Source organism: Octopus bimaculoides, chromosome 21 (assembly GCF_046866305.1).
Source record: "Octopus bimaculoides isolate indiv1 chromosome 21, ASM4686630v1, whole genome shotgun sequence".
Classification (NCBI taxonomy): domain Eukaryota; kingdom Metazoa; phylum Mollusca; class Cephalopoda; order Octopoda; family Octopodidae; genus Octopus; species Octopus bimaculoides.
In genome coordinates, this window is record NC_142948.1 from 922,177 (window position 1) to 935,488 (window position 13,312).

The following is a 13,312-nucleotide window of genomic DNA, read 5'->3' on the forward strand; positions in this document are numbered from 1 at the left end:
CAACCCTCGATACACTATAGCTAAAACGAAACAGGCTATTCTCCAGAAAGCAAGGCAAATTTGCGGTTGAACAAATATATCTGGGGATCACACAAGGCAACAGAGAAAACCCACCGTCATGGATCAGTGTGTGCATTATTTTAATCGATACTGTAACAATCTGTAACCCTATAATCGATGAAATGACGACCACAAGCTCTTCTGAAATATTGCAGGCAGAGTTGAGAGGTATCGGAGCCTACACGGTTGGGTGCTAAGGAGGCTTGCTTTGCCACCCACCCGGTTTCGAATTCAGTTTTACAGTGCCATGGCACTTTGGGAAAAGTGCCTTCTACTATGAAAAGGGGTCAAGTTACCTTCTGGAGTCATATCGTCTTATAAGGGCTGGTTTCCCGGTTTCTATGGCATACATATTAATCGCCAGGGAACAACGTCAAACTTCAAACACTCGTGTAAACGGAAGAATGAGCGAGACAAAAGCTGACAAAATATTAACAATGCTTAACACTAACGATAAATGAACAACTGTAAAAATGATGGAAGACAAAGATCAATGAACAGCTGTGAGCACCTGTGAATAAGTCGTAAAAAGAAGCGTTATACGACAGGTGATAAGATTCGAAAAGCAAATTCGAGCAAAATGGTGAACAGATATTGAATTATTTCATGAACGACAGTTAATGATAATCTATGTAAAATAACAACAGTGAATAACAAAAACAATTTTCAAGCATGAACAGCATAGTAAACGCTAAATATCAATGAATAGCAATGAACCAAGATATCGACTGTGAGCAACGATGAACGCTGAAGATCAATAAACAACAAACAAGAAGGATCTTTTCTGGGGGTTTTTTTTTTAAGTTATAGAGGTTTGAAGTTTGATCATTTTTACCCAGTCAGAAAACAGGATTTGGAAACTGTCATCTTGTGTGTGACAGCACGTGTTGTCAACTGTAAACAAATGAAATATTGGAGGAATTCTGCTTTACGCACGCCATATAACCCCTCGTAATATTTTCATTTTTTGGAATTTTCAGGAAATATTTTCGGATCTCTTCTCCACACACAGGAATTCATTCGATTATGCAAAAACCAAGGCAAAAAATGTTGGGGTGAGTGATTTAAGGTGTATTTAGCTGTTATGTTTAGCACATTTCACGATAAATTTAGTGAGCAGAATATATTCGTTAACACGTGCTTTCTAGCAGACAAAATAGTTCTCATGCTTGGCTTGTTACTATGGAAACAGGCATGAATGTGTCTAGCTTACGATTGGCTAATATTACCCAAGATTTTCAAACTTTAAAAGCTATCAACATTTTATTTATTGATTTATTGCGAAAATGAATTTTATATCGATGATCAGCATACAAAACTACATCGTTACACCAAGAATGAAGTTAATTGGAAGAGAAATTGAAGAAATTGAAAAGTAGCAGCCAAACAGAATAGATCCAACAATAAAATGAACAAATGTTGTTTACCAATGAACAACGCCAAGTGGTGAACAAATAGCAACAAACAGTGATCAACAAGGAAAGCTGGAGATCGATGAAAATCATTGATTATTCACGAAGGAGCCTTAATGAACAATACAAACATCGAACAATGTCGAGAACAATGAACAAACGAAAGAAGCAGTGAACAAACAGCTGATAAACACAATAAGAGAGAAAGCACTTGGTCTGCCAGGTCGTCGCTAGGGCTGCTAGAAAGAGCAGCCAAATTTCCCGTCAAGTCACGTCCAGTTGCGTTAAATACAGGAGAAAGAATGCAGTTTCTGATACAGACTGGGTGGTCATGGCAGGAATGGCTTTGATCATAATACTGCGTTAGACAAGGATGAAGGCTGGCGAAACCACAACCATCTCGGAAGTGCAAATCCTTCAGAACTGAGGACAACAGCAGCAGCGGTAGCAGGGGTGGCCTCGGTAGTAGCAGTAGTAGTAGGAGGAGGAGGTGGAGGAGGAGGAGTAGTAGTAGTACAAGTAGTAATAATAGCAGCAGCAGCAATAGCAGTAGTAGCAGCAGCAGTAACTACAGAAAAAATGCTAACTACAGCAAGATGAATACCAAGTGAGATATCAGTAACAACATTAGTAGTAGTAGTAGTAGTAGCAGTTGTTGTTGTAGAGGGATCGACAGCAGTAGTAGACTCAGCTGTTGTAGTAGTACAGTACGAACAGTAGAAGACGGATCAGCAGTAGAAGTAGTAGCAGCAGCAGCAGCAGTAGACAGGTTGTGCAAGAGAGCAGCAGTGATTGAAGTAAAAATTATAGAGACAGACAGACAGACAGATAGATAGATAGATAGGCGGTGTGTGTGTGTGTGTGTGTGATATGATAATGTATGTATATGTGTGTGTATAGGTTAAATTCTCGCAGATGCAATTACGTGAGATGAACATTTCAATTGTTATTGTTCTCTGGTTGGAAGACAACACTTCCTATATTTGGTAACAGCAGATCCACAGAGAATGAGAGAAAAATCTGTCTTGTGAAATGATTGGTTCTTCTTAATTGGTCTTGGAATCATCTGGAAGACAATCTCTACCTCATGATGCTAAAAGAAGATTTTCCTCTGCTACATTGGGAGCGGTGCTAGGCTTCCACTTGTTGGACACTCACCAAACTCCAGGAGATGAAGGTCCATGGTGGTTACACCATTGTATGTTAGGGGTCATTCTCAGGATCTACCGGGAAAGACGTTGGACCTAAAATATGATTTTATGGCAGGTTTGGGGTACAGTCGCGTAGATGAGATGCTAATTTTTGTACAAGCATTTGGGATGCAAGCTTCTTAACACACAGCCGTGCCTGCACTTACATATGTGTGTATATATGTGTGTGTGTGTGTGTGTGTGTGCGTGCGTGCGTGCGTGCGTGATTACAAGCAGACAGAAAATGCAAATCCTTAATTCATACGCTACAAAGGATTACGATATCTGAGACAATAAAAATCTCCAAGACCTTCCTAAGATTTCAAGAATGACAGTTAAAACAAGATGCTTTCCTTCCAAACTTTGCTACTAAATATGTGGCCGCTTAAAATTTACTCTAAATTAAATAGAAAAAGCGAACACCGTTACATACGTTGCTTTATGACGAACGAATGATAGAACTCAATACATGTTACAGAATATAACCTTATAGAGGAGTTGATACAATTTTTATAAAATAAATTGCTTAAACTGAGAATCTCAAATCAAATATTTCTTCCGCAACTGTCGTATTCCAAAAGCACGAAAGAATGGTAATTACCAAAAGTTATATCAGCGATAACGGTGGAACGGTTAAGCTACCATTCCAACGTTATCGTCGTTCAGTCATAAAATATTAGTTCTTACCATGAGCTTCCATGACGATAGAACCCTTAAATAGATTAATCAATGAAGTAAAAGTTTGGCCATAAACGGCATTTGAAGAACTGAGAGTTCCTGTTATCGAGCACCGTTGGCCATGAAATTACTAGCTATTCCTTCTTTACAGCACCCCCGTCGGCTGGACGTAAAACCAGAATTGAAAGAGAAGACATATTGTGAAGAGAAAGTCACCCTATTAAATATCTATAGCTTACAAGTAAAGTCTACGAGATTATAACTTTAACTTTCATATTGCACAACGACGGCTGTAATGTCCTTATGGCGACACTGGAGAGTCATTGTTGATAGATCCGCCTTCGACGTCGCCGCCATCTATATATGTGTATGTATGTATGTATGTATGTATGTATGTATGTATGTGTCAGTCTGTGTTTTGTCACTCCAACATCGCTTGACAACCGATGCTGGTGTGTTTACGTCCCCGTAACTTAGTGGTTCGGCAAAAGAGACTGATAGAATAAGTACTAGGCTTACAAAGAATAAGTCCTGGGGTCGATTTGCTCGACTAAAGTCGTTGCTCTAGCATGGCCGCAGCCAAATGACTGAAACAAGTAAAAGAAAAAACAGAATATATAGATAGATAGATATTAATAGATAGATACAAAGTGAAAATATTTGCTACTGACTCTAAGCCCCAGAAAATTATCAATGAAGAAGATCGAACTCAACTCTAATCTAATCTACATGCTGTGAGTCAATGGGCAGACAAAAACAAAATGCAACTAAACGAGGGAAAATTTGAGCTGATGCATTTTAGAAGAATGACTATGCTAAAACAGTCATAATCTTACAGCATCTAATAATAACAGACCTAGGAGAAATTGCTGCCCTCAATCTCAGTTGGAGCTCCCTTAACAATAAAGTCGATATAGCTCGTAGGATGAGCTCCTGGATCCCAAGAACCTTCCAGTCCAGAGAACACGGTGTCATCATTTCACTTTTCTCCTTTGTACGGTCACACCTCGAATACTGCTGCTCCCTGTGGTCAGCCCATGCAAAACAAAATATCTCGAAAATTGAATCCCTCCAGAAGTCATTCACTAAAAGAATTAAGGGCATGACTCATCTCGATTACTGGGGCCGCCTTAAAGCATTGAAACTATTTGCACGATGTGGAGAATATGCTCAAACGAACTCGACATTAGCTTCAAAATTCATCCAACGCTAGGACCACGGGCCATGCGTCCCCTACCCAATTCAGGATCACAACACAAATACACTGCAGCACAATTTCTTTTCCTCAACAGGCCCTGCCTTGTCTAACATTGTCCCAAAACAGATCAAAGAGGAAAAGGATTCTATTACCCTTAAACGGAATCTGGGCAAATTTCTTCAAGGAACACCGGACAAGTCACCTGTATCTGGATACAACTCGCTCAACAAGAACTCCCTACTAAAATGGACCAGGATACCACATAAATTGACTTTAAAAGGATTTAGATAATCCTATAAGGTGGTGCTATTAAGTTAGACATGGCCTCGACCAGTCTTCGGTCGAAACATATCTAAGTTTATCTAATCTTATATGCGTGACTGTGTACACAGACACAGAAACATACAAAATATGTGGGTTTAGTTCACAGGTGATTGACGTATGTGACTTGAGTTGTTGGTCTTGCCTTAACATTTGTTGTCCTCTTAAATAACTACATGCATGTATGTATGTATGCATGTAGTTATTTAAGAGGACAACAAATGTTAAGGCAAGACAAACAACTCAAGTCACATACGTCAATCACCTGTGAACTAAACCCACATATTTTAACACGTACATACATACACATGCGCGCACAGAGAGAGAGAGAGAGAGAAGATAGTGAGGTAAGCATGTATGTATTACTTGACGTCGCATACATATACATACACACATACGCATGTGCGCCTGAAGAGAAAGATAGAAAGACAGGAGTGTTATTTAACGCCAAAGACAACTTCGAGATTTACACTCTCAGTTCTTTCAATGATATTCTTGATATAACAACCTGGCTGATATCTGTCTATCGTCTTGGTGATATCTGTGTGTATATCCTGGCTGGTATTTCTCTATAACCTGACTGATATCTGTCAATTGTCTTGGTGATATGTATGCCTATCCATCCACCTGTCTACCTCTCCGTCTATATATATATATATATATATATATATATATATATATATATATATATATGTATGTATGTATGTATGTATAGATGTATATGTATGTATATATGTAAATATATATATATATATGTATGCATGTATGTGTATATATATTTATGTATATATGTATAAATATATATGTATGCATGTTTGTGTGTATATATATAAATATATATATATATACATTATGTGTATATATATATATATAAATATATATATGTATGTATATATAAATATATATGTATATGTATGTATATATATATATATATATATGTATATGTATGTATATATATATATATATATATATGTATGTATATATATGTATATATATATATGTATGTATATATATGTATATATATATATGTATGTATATATATGTATATATATATATGTATGTATATATATGTATATATATATATGTATGTATATATATGTATATATATATATGTATGTATATATATGTATATATATATATGTATGTATATATATGTATATATATATATGTATGTATATATATGTATATATATATATGTATGTATATATATGTATGTATATATATGTATGTATATATATGTATGTATATATATGTATGTATATATATGTATGTATATATATGTATGTATATATATGTATGTATATATATGTATGTATATATATGTATGTATATATATGTATGTATATATATGTATGTATATATATGTATGTATATATATGTATGTATATATATGTATGTATATATATGTATGTATATATATATATATATATATATATATATATATATATATATATACGTATGTATGTATATATATATAGAGAGAGAGAGATTGACTGATATCTGTCTGTCGCCTTGGTGATATCTTGCTAATATTTCGATAATCTATATGTTGACTTAGTATAAGTTCATTGGAAGCAGTTAACCTTAGTTTACATATTTTCTTCCGTAAGGTACAAGGTCAGACTTTTTCCGTAAGTGCAGAATATGTAAGTCAATACTTGTGTAGTGCTTAATCAACAGGTTTTCGAACTACGGAAGCTAAAGAGGACAATAATATTATTTGAATTCAATAAACAATGCCCGTACCTCAAACAGCTCACGTTCCTACCATACATCAACAGATTACGAATTGTATTTAATAGTCTTTTTTTAATTTTATTTGAGACACAGGTAATGGAATACGTGGGCGGGATGCTCGTCTGAGAATTATACCGAATTGGATTCAATCCTTCATTGTAGACCCTTGTGCAACTGCATCGTCTGCTACTAAATTCAAGAGTCAAACAATATTTTGTGAACGAAATTTGATTGACGAAACCACGCTGGACACATGAGTATGTATACACACATATATACACACATTCATACATATGCACAACTTACAAAAGAGCTACAAACAGGTTCATAAAGTACAGATATTTTTATAAACCCTAAACACCCCAGCCCTCAACGTTAAGCTTCTGCGTGGCTATCATAAGATATCCTTCTGTTTTGAAGAAGTTACAGTTTGATTTAACTGAGATTTGGCCGCTCTTTCGTGCAATTGGTACCATCCCATTCAGCTTTACTGATTGGTTTGTTAACGATGATGTAATAACCAGTGACACTAAAATGAATAAAACTGAATTTATCTGCGTTTTCGACGCCATTAAATCACTCGATAATAACTGCCATGATGTTCTTCCATACATTCAAATATGTTGTTTTATGCTTTTCTTTATTCTCTCCAACATTATTCCACTGACGACCACATACAAAATACAAAATACTTCTTTTATTCCTTTACTTCCTTTTCTTCTTTTTTCGCAGAGTTAATGAATCTCGTTTTTGGTGAGATGTCGAAATTGTTTACTTTCAGTACGATGAAGGCTGAGATATTTTTTGACCGACGTATTTTACTTTGTGTTTGTTGTTATGCTTCTTCGAGTTTTATATAATATTTCTTGTTGTATCTTGTGTTTCTCCGTTGATTTCATTGTATATGTTTCTCAATATTTTATTTTTATAAAACTTTGTTATTTTATAAAAGATTCTTGTAAAGATCTTTTCTTACGCCGTAAAAATATTCCTGTAGTTTTCATCGAAACACATTGTTTTGAGGATTTTAAGCTTATTATATTTTTGAAAAATCTTATCTAAGCTTATAAAGGAAATCATTGGATCTGCTTCTGAATATTATATTCTTGATTAAACTAAGGGCATTTTCGAAAGCCTCTAAGTCTCTGCCTTTGTGGTGATCGGTTCAGGGATTGCAAACGTCATGTTTTTCTAACATAATATTTTTATCTCCTTTATCGGAGAACTAACTCTTTCACCGGATATGCTTTGGCTACATTTTCTCTTTCTTCAGTAAATGATTTTTCGGGAGAATTTCCGTCTTGAAATTGTGGCATTTCTTCATATCTATTCATTTCCTTGTTTGCAATCCGTGTTTATATTGACGGTGTTTGTTCAGTTTTATTGAGCTCAAAAGTGAGTGGGTTTTTGCAGTCAATTGTTTTCTTCTTTGCATGGCACAAAGGGAAGAAAAAAACGACATCACAAACCTGCTCAATACAACCTTCGATTAGAAGCATGCACGCATATATTAAAAACATATGCAAATGTCTGCATGTATATACAGACACACACACACACATATATATATATATATATATATATATATATATATATATATATATATATATACATACATGTATATATGTATGTTATGTAGTAATGTTAAAATTGAAACTGCTCTCTTTTGTATATATGTATATGTGTGTGTGTGTGTGTGTGTGTGTGTGTGTGTGTGTGTGTGTGTGTGTGTGTGTGTGTGTGTGTATTTCGCCCGTTCTGAGTTCAAATTTCACCGAGGTAGACTTTGCCTTTCATTCTTTCCGGGTCGATAAAATAAGCACCACATTTGCACTGGGATCGATATAATCGACTCATCTCCTCCCCCAAATTTCAGGCCTTGTGCCCCTATAACAGAAAGGATGTATATATGTGTATATATATATACATACATATACACACTCACACATACATACACATATACATACGTACTGGTATGTTTGTACGTGTATATATCTGTGCGCATATAGTATGTGTGTGTATGTGCTACTCTGTGTGCAGCGCATTTTGATGTGAAGGCTCTGGTTCTCTTGTCTCTATGGTTCGGCACTGCCATGCCCTTAATCCGCATTCTTAATATTACAGAGAATACAAGACGGTGAACTGGCAGAATCGTCAACTTGTCGGGAAAAACTCTGAGCGGTGTTTTGCTCTTTACGTTCGGAGTTGTACTTCTATAAACTCTCTTCCACCATAAAGTGACCAGAGATGTTATAGTTTTGGAAGTAAATTCTGAAACCAGTCTTTAAGAAACACGAAAATCACTTTCTCACGTGACAAATACTTGGTGGGTAGCTGCGGTAGAGGCGGTCAACGATTTGTGTTAATCTAAGATGTATTTTTAATCACCATCTATCACATACCACCTTAATTAATCCCAATAAATCGGATTGGCAGCATTTACCATTCCATCTTTCTTGGCGATAAAAGACTTTTTCTTATAATCCTCAGAGATCTAGCCATACGAGAGCTTCATTAACATTGCTTATCTCTCTCTCTCTCTCTCTCCCTCTCCCTCTCCCTCTCTCTCTCTCTTTCTCTTTGCTTCTCTCTATATCTCTCTACCACTTTTTCTGTTTCTCTGTCTCTCTCTCTCTCTGTTCTCGCTCTCAATCTCTCTCTCTCTCTCATTCTCTCTGTCTTTCGCCCTATCCCTCTTTATTTCTCTTCTTTTCTCTCTCTATCACACTCTCTACCAATTTCTCACCTTTTCTATCTATCATTTCCATTTCTCTCTTTATCTTTCTACCTCTCTCTCTCTCCCTCTCTAAATCTCTCTGACTAACTCTTTCTATCATTCTCGCCTCTCTTTCTCCATCTTTCCCCTTCCCTATTTGTCAGCCCTGCCTCGCTGCTACCCTCCAACTCTCTCTCTCTCTCTCTCCATTTCTTATCTTCTCTGCCTATAATACTCCTCCTCCTCTCTCTGGTTTTCTACAATAACAATCAAACCACTTTGTTCTATTGCAATACGAAGTCGCAAACTTCCCATTTCTATTTGCACCAATTAGTAGAGAAAGGCAGCGGAAGGAAATTGCAAGGACGAAGAGATAAAGCTATCCTTAAATCGGTCACGTGACATACACACACGATTTCACACCAATCTGCCAAGAGTCAGGTGTGTTAAATATATCACCCCCAAAATGTGACGTCAGCAGCTATAAGTTGACTACAGTATTACCTATAAACCCGATACTCTTTGCAATCAACATCATCGTCATCATATATTATAATCTTAAAGCATATGGGCGAGAGCCATGCATTGACGAAATTAAATAGTCTAATATTGGGGCATAGAAGCCCTCGACGGGAAAATGTAGGGTTTGCCGTATGCATGTGTCTGTGTATGTTATATATATATATATATATGTATATATATATATATATATATATATACACGCACAATATCAAACACACAGACAACGTTCATGGGTAGGCTGCGTTTAGACAGCGATTTAGTTTGCATCGGGTACGCGATGTTGACAAGTTACAAAATGACGAAACATCGATGTCCCTCGCTTCCTGAATGAGACCTGGTGCAAGTTATTTCGCTTGTCTATGACTTCCAGGTGTTTTAACACCAGATGCACTGATGAGAATATTTATTCTCCTACATTAATTAGCACAGCCTTTTCTATTAACTTGCAAATACATAGCTTGTGTATGTCCATGCTTATCCTCTTTCTCTTCACTTTTCAAAGAGATTATTCTCATCACAAGGACAGTTGACCTCTATGACGTTCTATGCGTTTTTTGTCTATCCCAAATAGCAATATCCGGTCTGTTGTGTTTACACTCGAGTTAATCGTTGTGCATGTATTCAATAACAGGAGGAATCTGTTAACTTATTCCGAGACAGTCTTATGTATGTGTGTGTGTGTGTGTGTGTGTGTGTGTGTGTGTGTGTGTGTGTGTGTATGTATGTATGTATGTATGTATGTATGTATGTATGTATGTATGTATGTATGTATGTATGTATGTATAGACGCACACAAAAATACGCAAACACTCACATACCAACAATACTACGTCTACCATCGGTTAACTCGGAGAATCGGCTGAAAGCGTTTAACGAAGGCCTACTTTAAATATCAGACGCACAAACGGACAGCATTATCACATATTGTAAACGTAAATCGTTTATTTGAAATATTACTCATCCATTGTAATAGTCTTATGAAGAAATACATTTCATATTTTAAAAGAAATTATAGAGTTCCTTTCTATGGGTATTGACTGTTGCTATTGGTGGCATCTGGTGAACAGACGCTACTATGGTGGTTCTCACCATCACAGTACAAGTCTGCAGTTGTATCGACCTAGCTTTCTTTATAATTCTGCATTGTCAGGTCAAGTGATGATGGTGAGACAGTGACGATGGTCCGTTTGTCTGTGTGTCGCTGTGAGGCGCTGTATGTCACTATGTGTCACTTTGTGGCGTGAGTGTGTGTGTGTGTGTGTGTGTGTGGCAATAGATGGATATAAGATATAGGAATCTCTTTCGATGAGTTAATGTTTCCCAAGAAAGTAAAATGTCACCCGTTTCCAGAGAATTTGTCGAAGCAGTCCGACGAAATGTCAAGTGAATCTCAATTACTCGACAAGAAATTCCTTGTAATTCGAGACAATATTGCAGTCGCTGAAGTGGTCGCTAGAAATGGTAGCTTAATCTCCCTCAATTCACATACATACATACATAATCTAACAAATTGTAAGGAAGTTGCACTCTAGATATTATGATCCTAGATACACGTAATCTAAATTAAAGCTTGATTGCCACGGTTGGAACTTATCATAGGTATGATTAAACAAGGCTCACATACAGATCAACTACTACTAATATTACTCCTACTGCCGCTAGAAATACTACTCCTCCTCTACTCCACCTTCTCTTCTAACAACTACTACTACTCCTACTACCACTATTATTAACAATAATAATACCGGCCACTTTTAAGGGGCGTGTGTTAGTCGATTGCATCAAACCCAGTATATATTCGACCAGCTAAGCTTTCATCTCAATGCCTATGCGCACACACACACACACACAAAAGCATATATGTGTGTGTGTGTGTGTGTGTGTGTGTGTGTGTGTGTACTTTAATAAAAAGCAGCAAAAATATCGCAAAAACGGTTACTCAGAGTTTCACGTTCTCGTTCGCCTAACAGTTTTGGTTGAGAATTGCAATTGCGGTTTAAAATCATTATTATAAAAATCGAAGAAAACCTTAAATCAAAAATAGCTTATATAGAAGGGAAAAAGACCTGAATACCCAGGGCAAATAATTAGGGGTAAAACATAATAATAAATTTAAATAAATTAAAGTATATATCCATTTAAAAAAAAACTTTCACGCAAAAATTACATATGCATTTAATTTCGATTTAGCAATGCATAGCAAACAACCTGTTGGTACATGGCTATCTACATATAGAGAGAAATACAGGCAAAACATAAATATATATGCAAATGCATATGCATGCAGGCAGTCAGGCATACGCAGGCGATGCTTATAAGAACTTAGTTGTTAGAGGCGATAGAAAGAAAAGGAAAAGAAAATCAGAGAATAACAAGAGGTGGAAGAAAGACAAAAAGGAAAAGAAGAAAAAGAAATAAGAGAAAAAGAAATAGCTTTCGATTTATTCAAATTTATAATTATTTTTACCACTAATTATTTACCCTGGGTATTCAGGTCATTATTCCACTTTTGTTTCGCGTTTATGTGCTTACTCTGGGGTGTGTGTGTGTGTGTGTGTGTGTGTGTGTGCGCGCGTATATCTATGTCATGTAAGTATTATTTTCGGAAGTGATAGTGAGAGACTACGTGGAGCTGGGGAGAAAGAGAGAGAGAAGGAGAGAGAGAGAGTGAGTGGTCAGAAATATTGTTAAGTAAACATTGAGCGTATAGTTTCCACTATTATAAGCAAATCGAGAAACCCATTTGTCTGTATTATGTACAGCTAAGTCACACACACACACACACACACACACACACACACACACACACACACACACACACACACACACACACACACACAATTTCATAGGTATTGCATTTGCACATAGACGCATCAGCATCCCTCCAACGACATCTATATGCAGCCACATCCGTCTACAAAGAAGTCAGTGGTCGGGTGGGAGGGGTGAAACCTGTCAAAGTGTTATGGTCGAGTGGGGAGGCAAGAGCTGCGTCCTTGAATCCATGAATGATCTCACGTGAACCAGGCAACGTTCTACACAACAGCCTTGCAATAAAGAATCGAGCAGGTTGGCGTTTAACAAGGCACCTCCCATGTCCCTTCCCTTCCATCTCCCTTTACTACATTAGTCTGGTCTTTAATCTCAGCTCTATGGATACCAGTTTCTGAAAATGATATAAGAAACGGGCGGAGAAATAACTGCGATGTGAATATAATGGGGGGGGGTGAAATAATAGTAAATATCTTTGTTGCAAATACTGAATAAAGAATTATTTTCTTATGCTATAAGCTCTCCCAGCGTTTGATTAAAGATATAGCGAACATTGCTATTCATCATTCGTTACAACCGAGCCAGTTCCCATTAAATGCTGAGTTAAATAGAACTGATTAAAATTATTTAAGGTTGTTCGTCGTTGTTGTCAACGTCGTTCTGGGAATTTCTGATACGTCTTTGGTGCTAAGCTGTAATGGCTGTT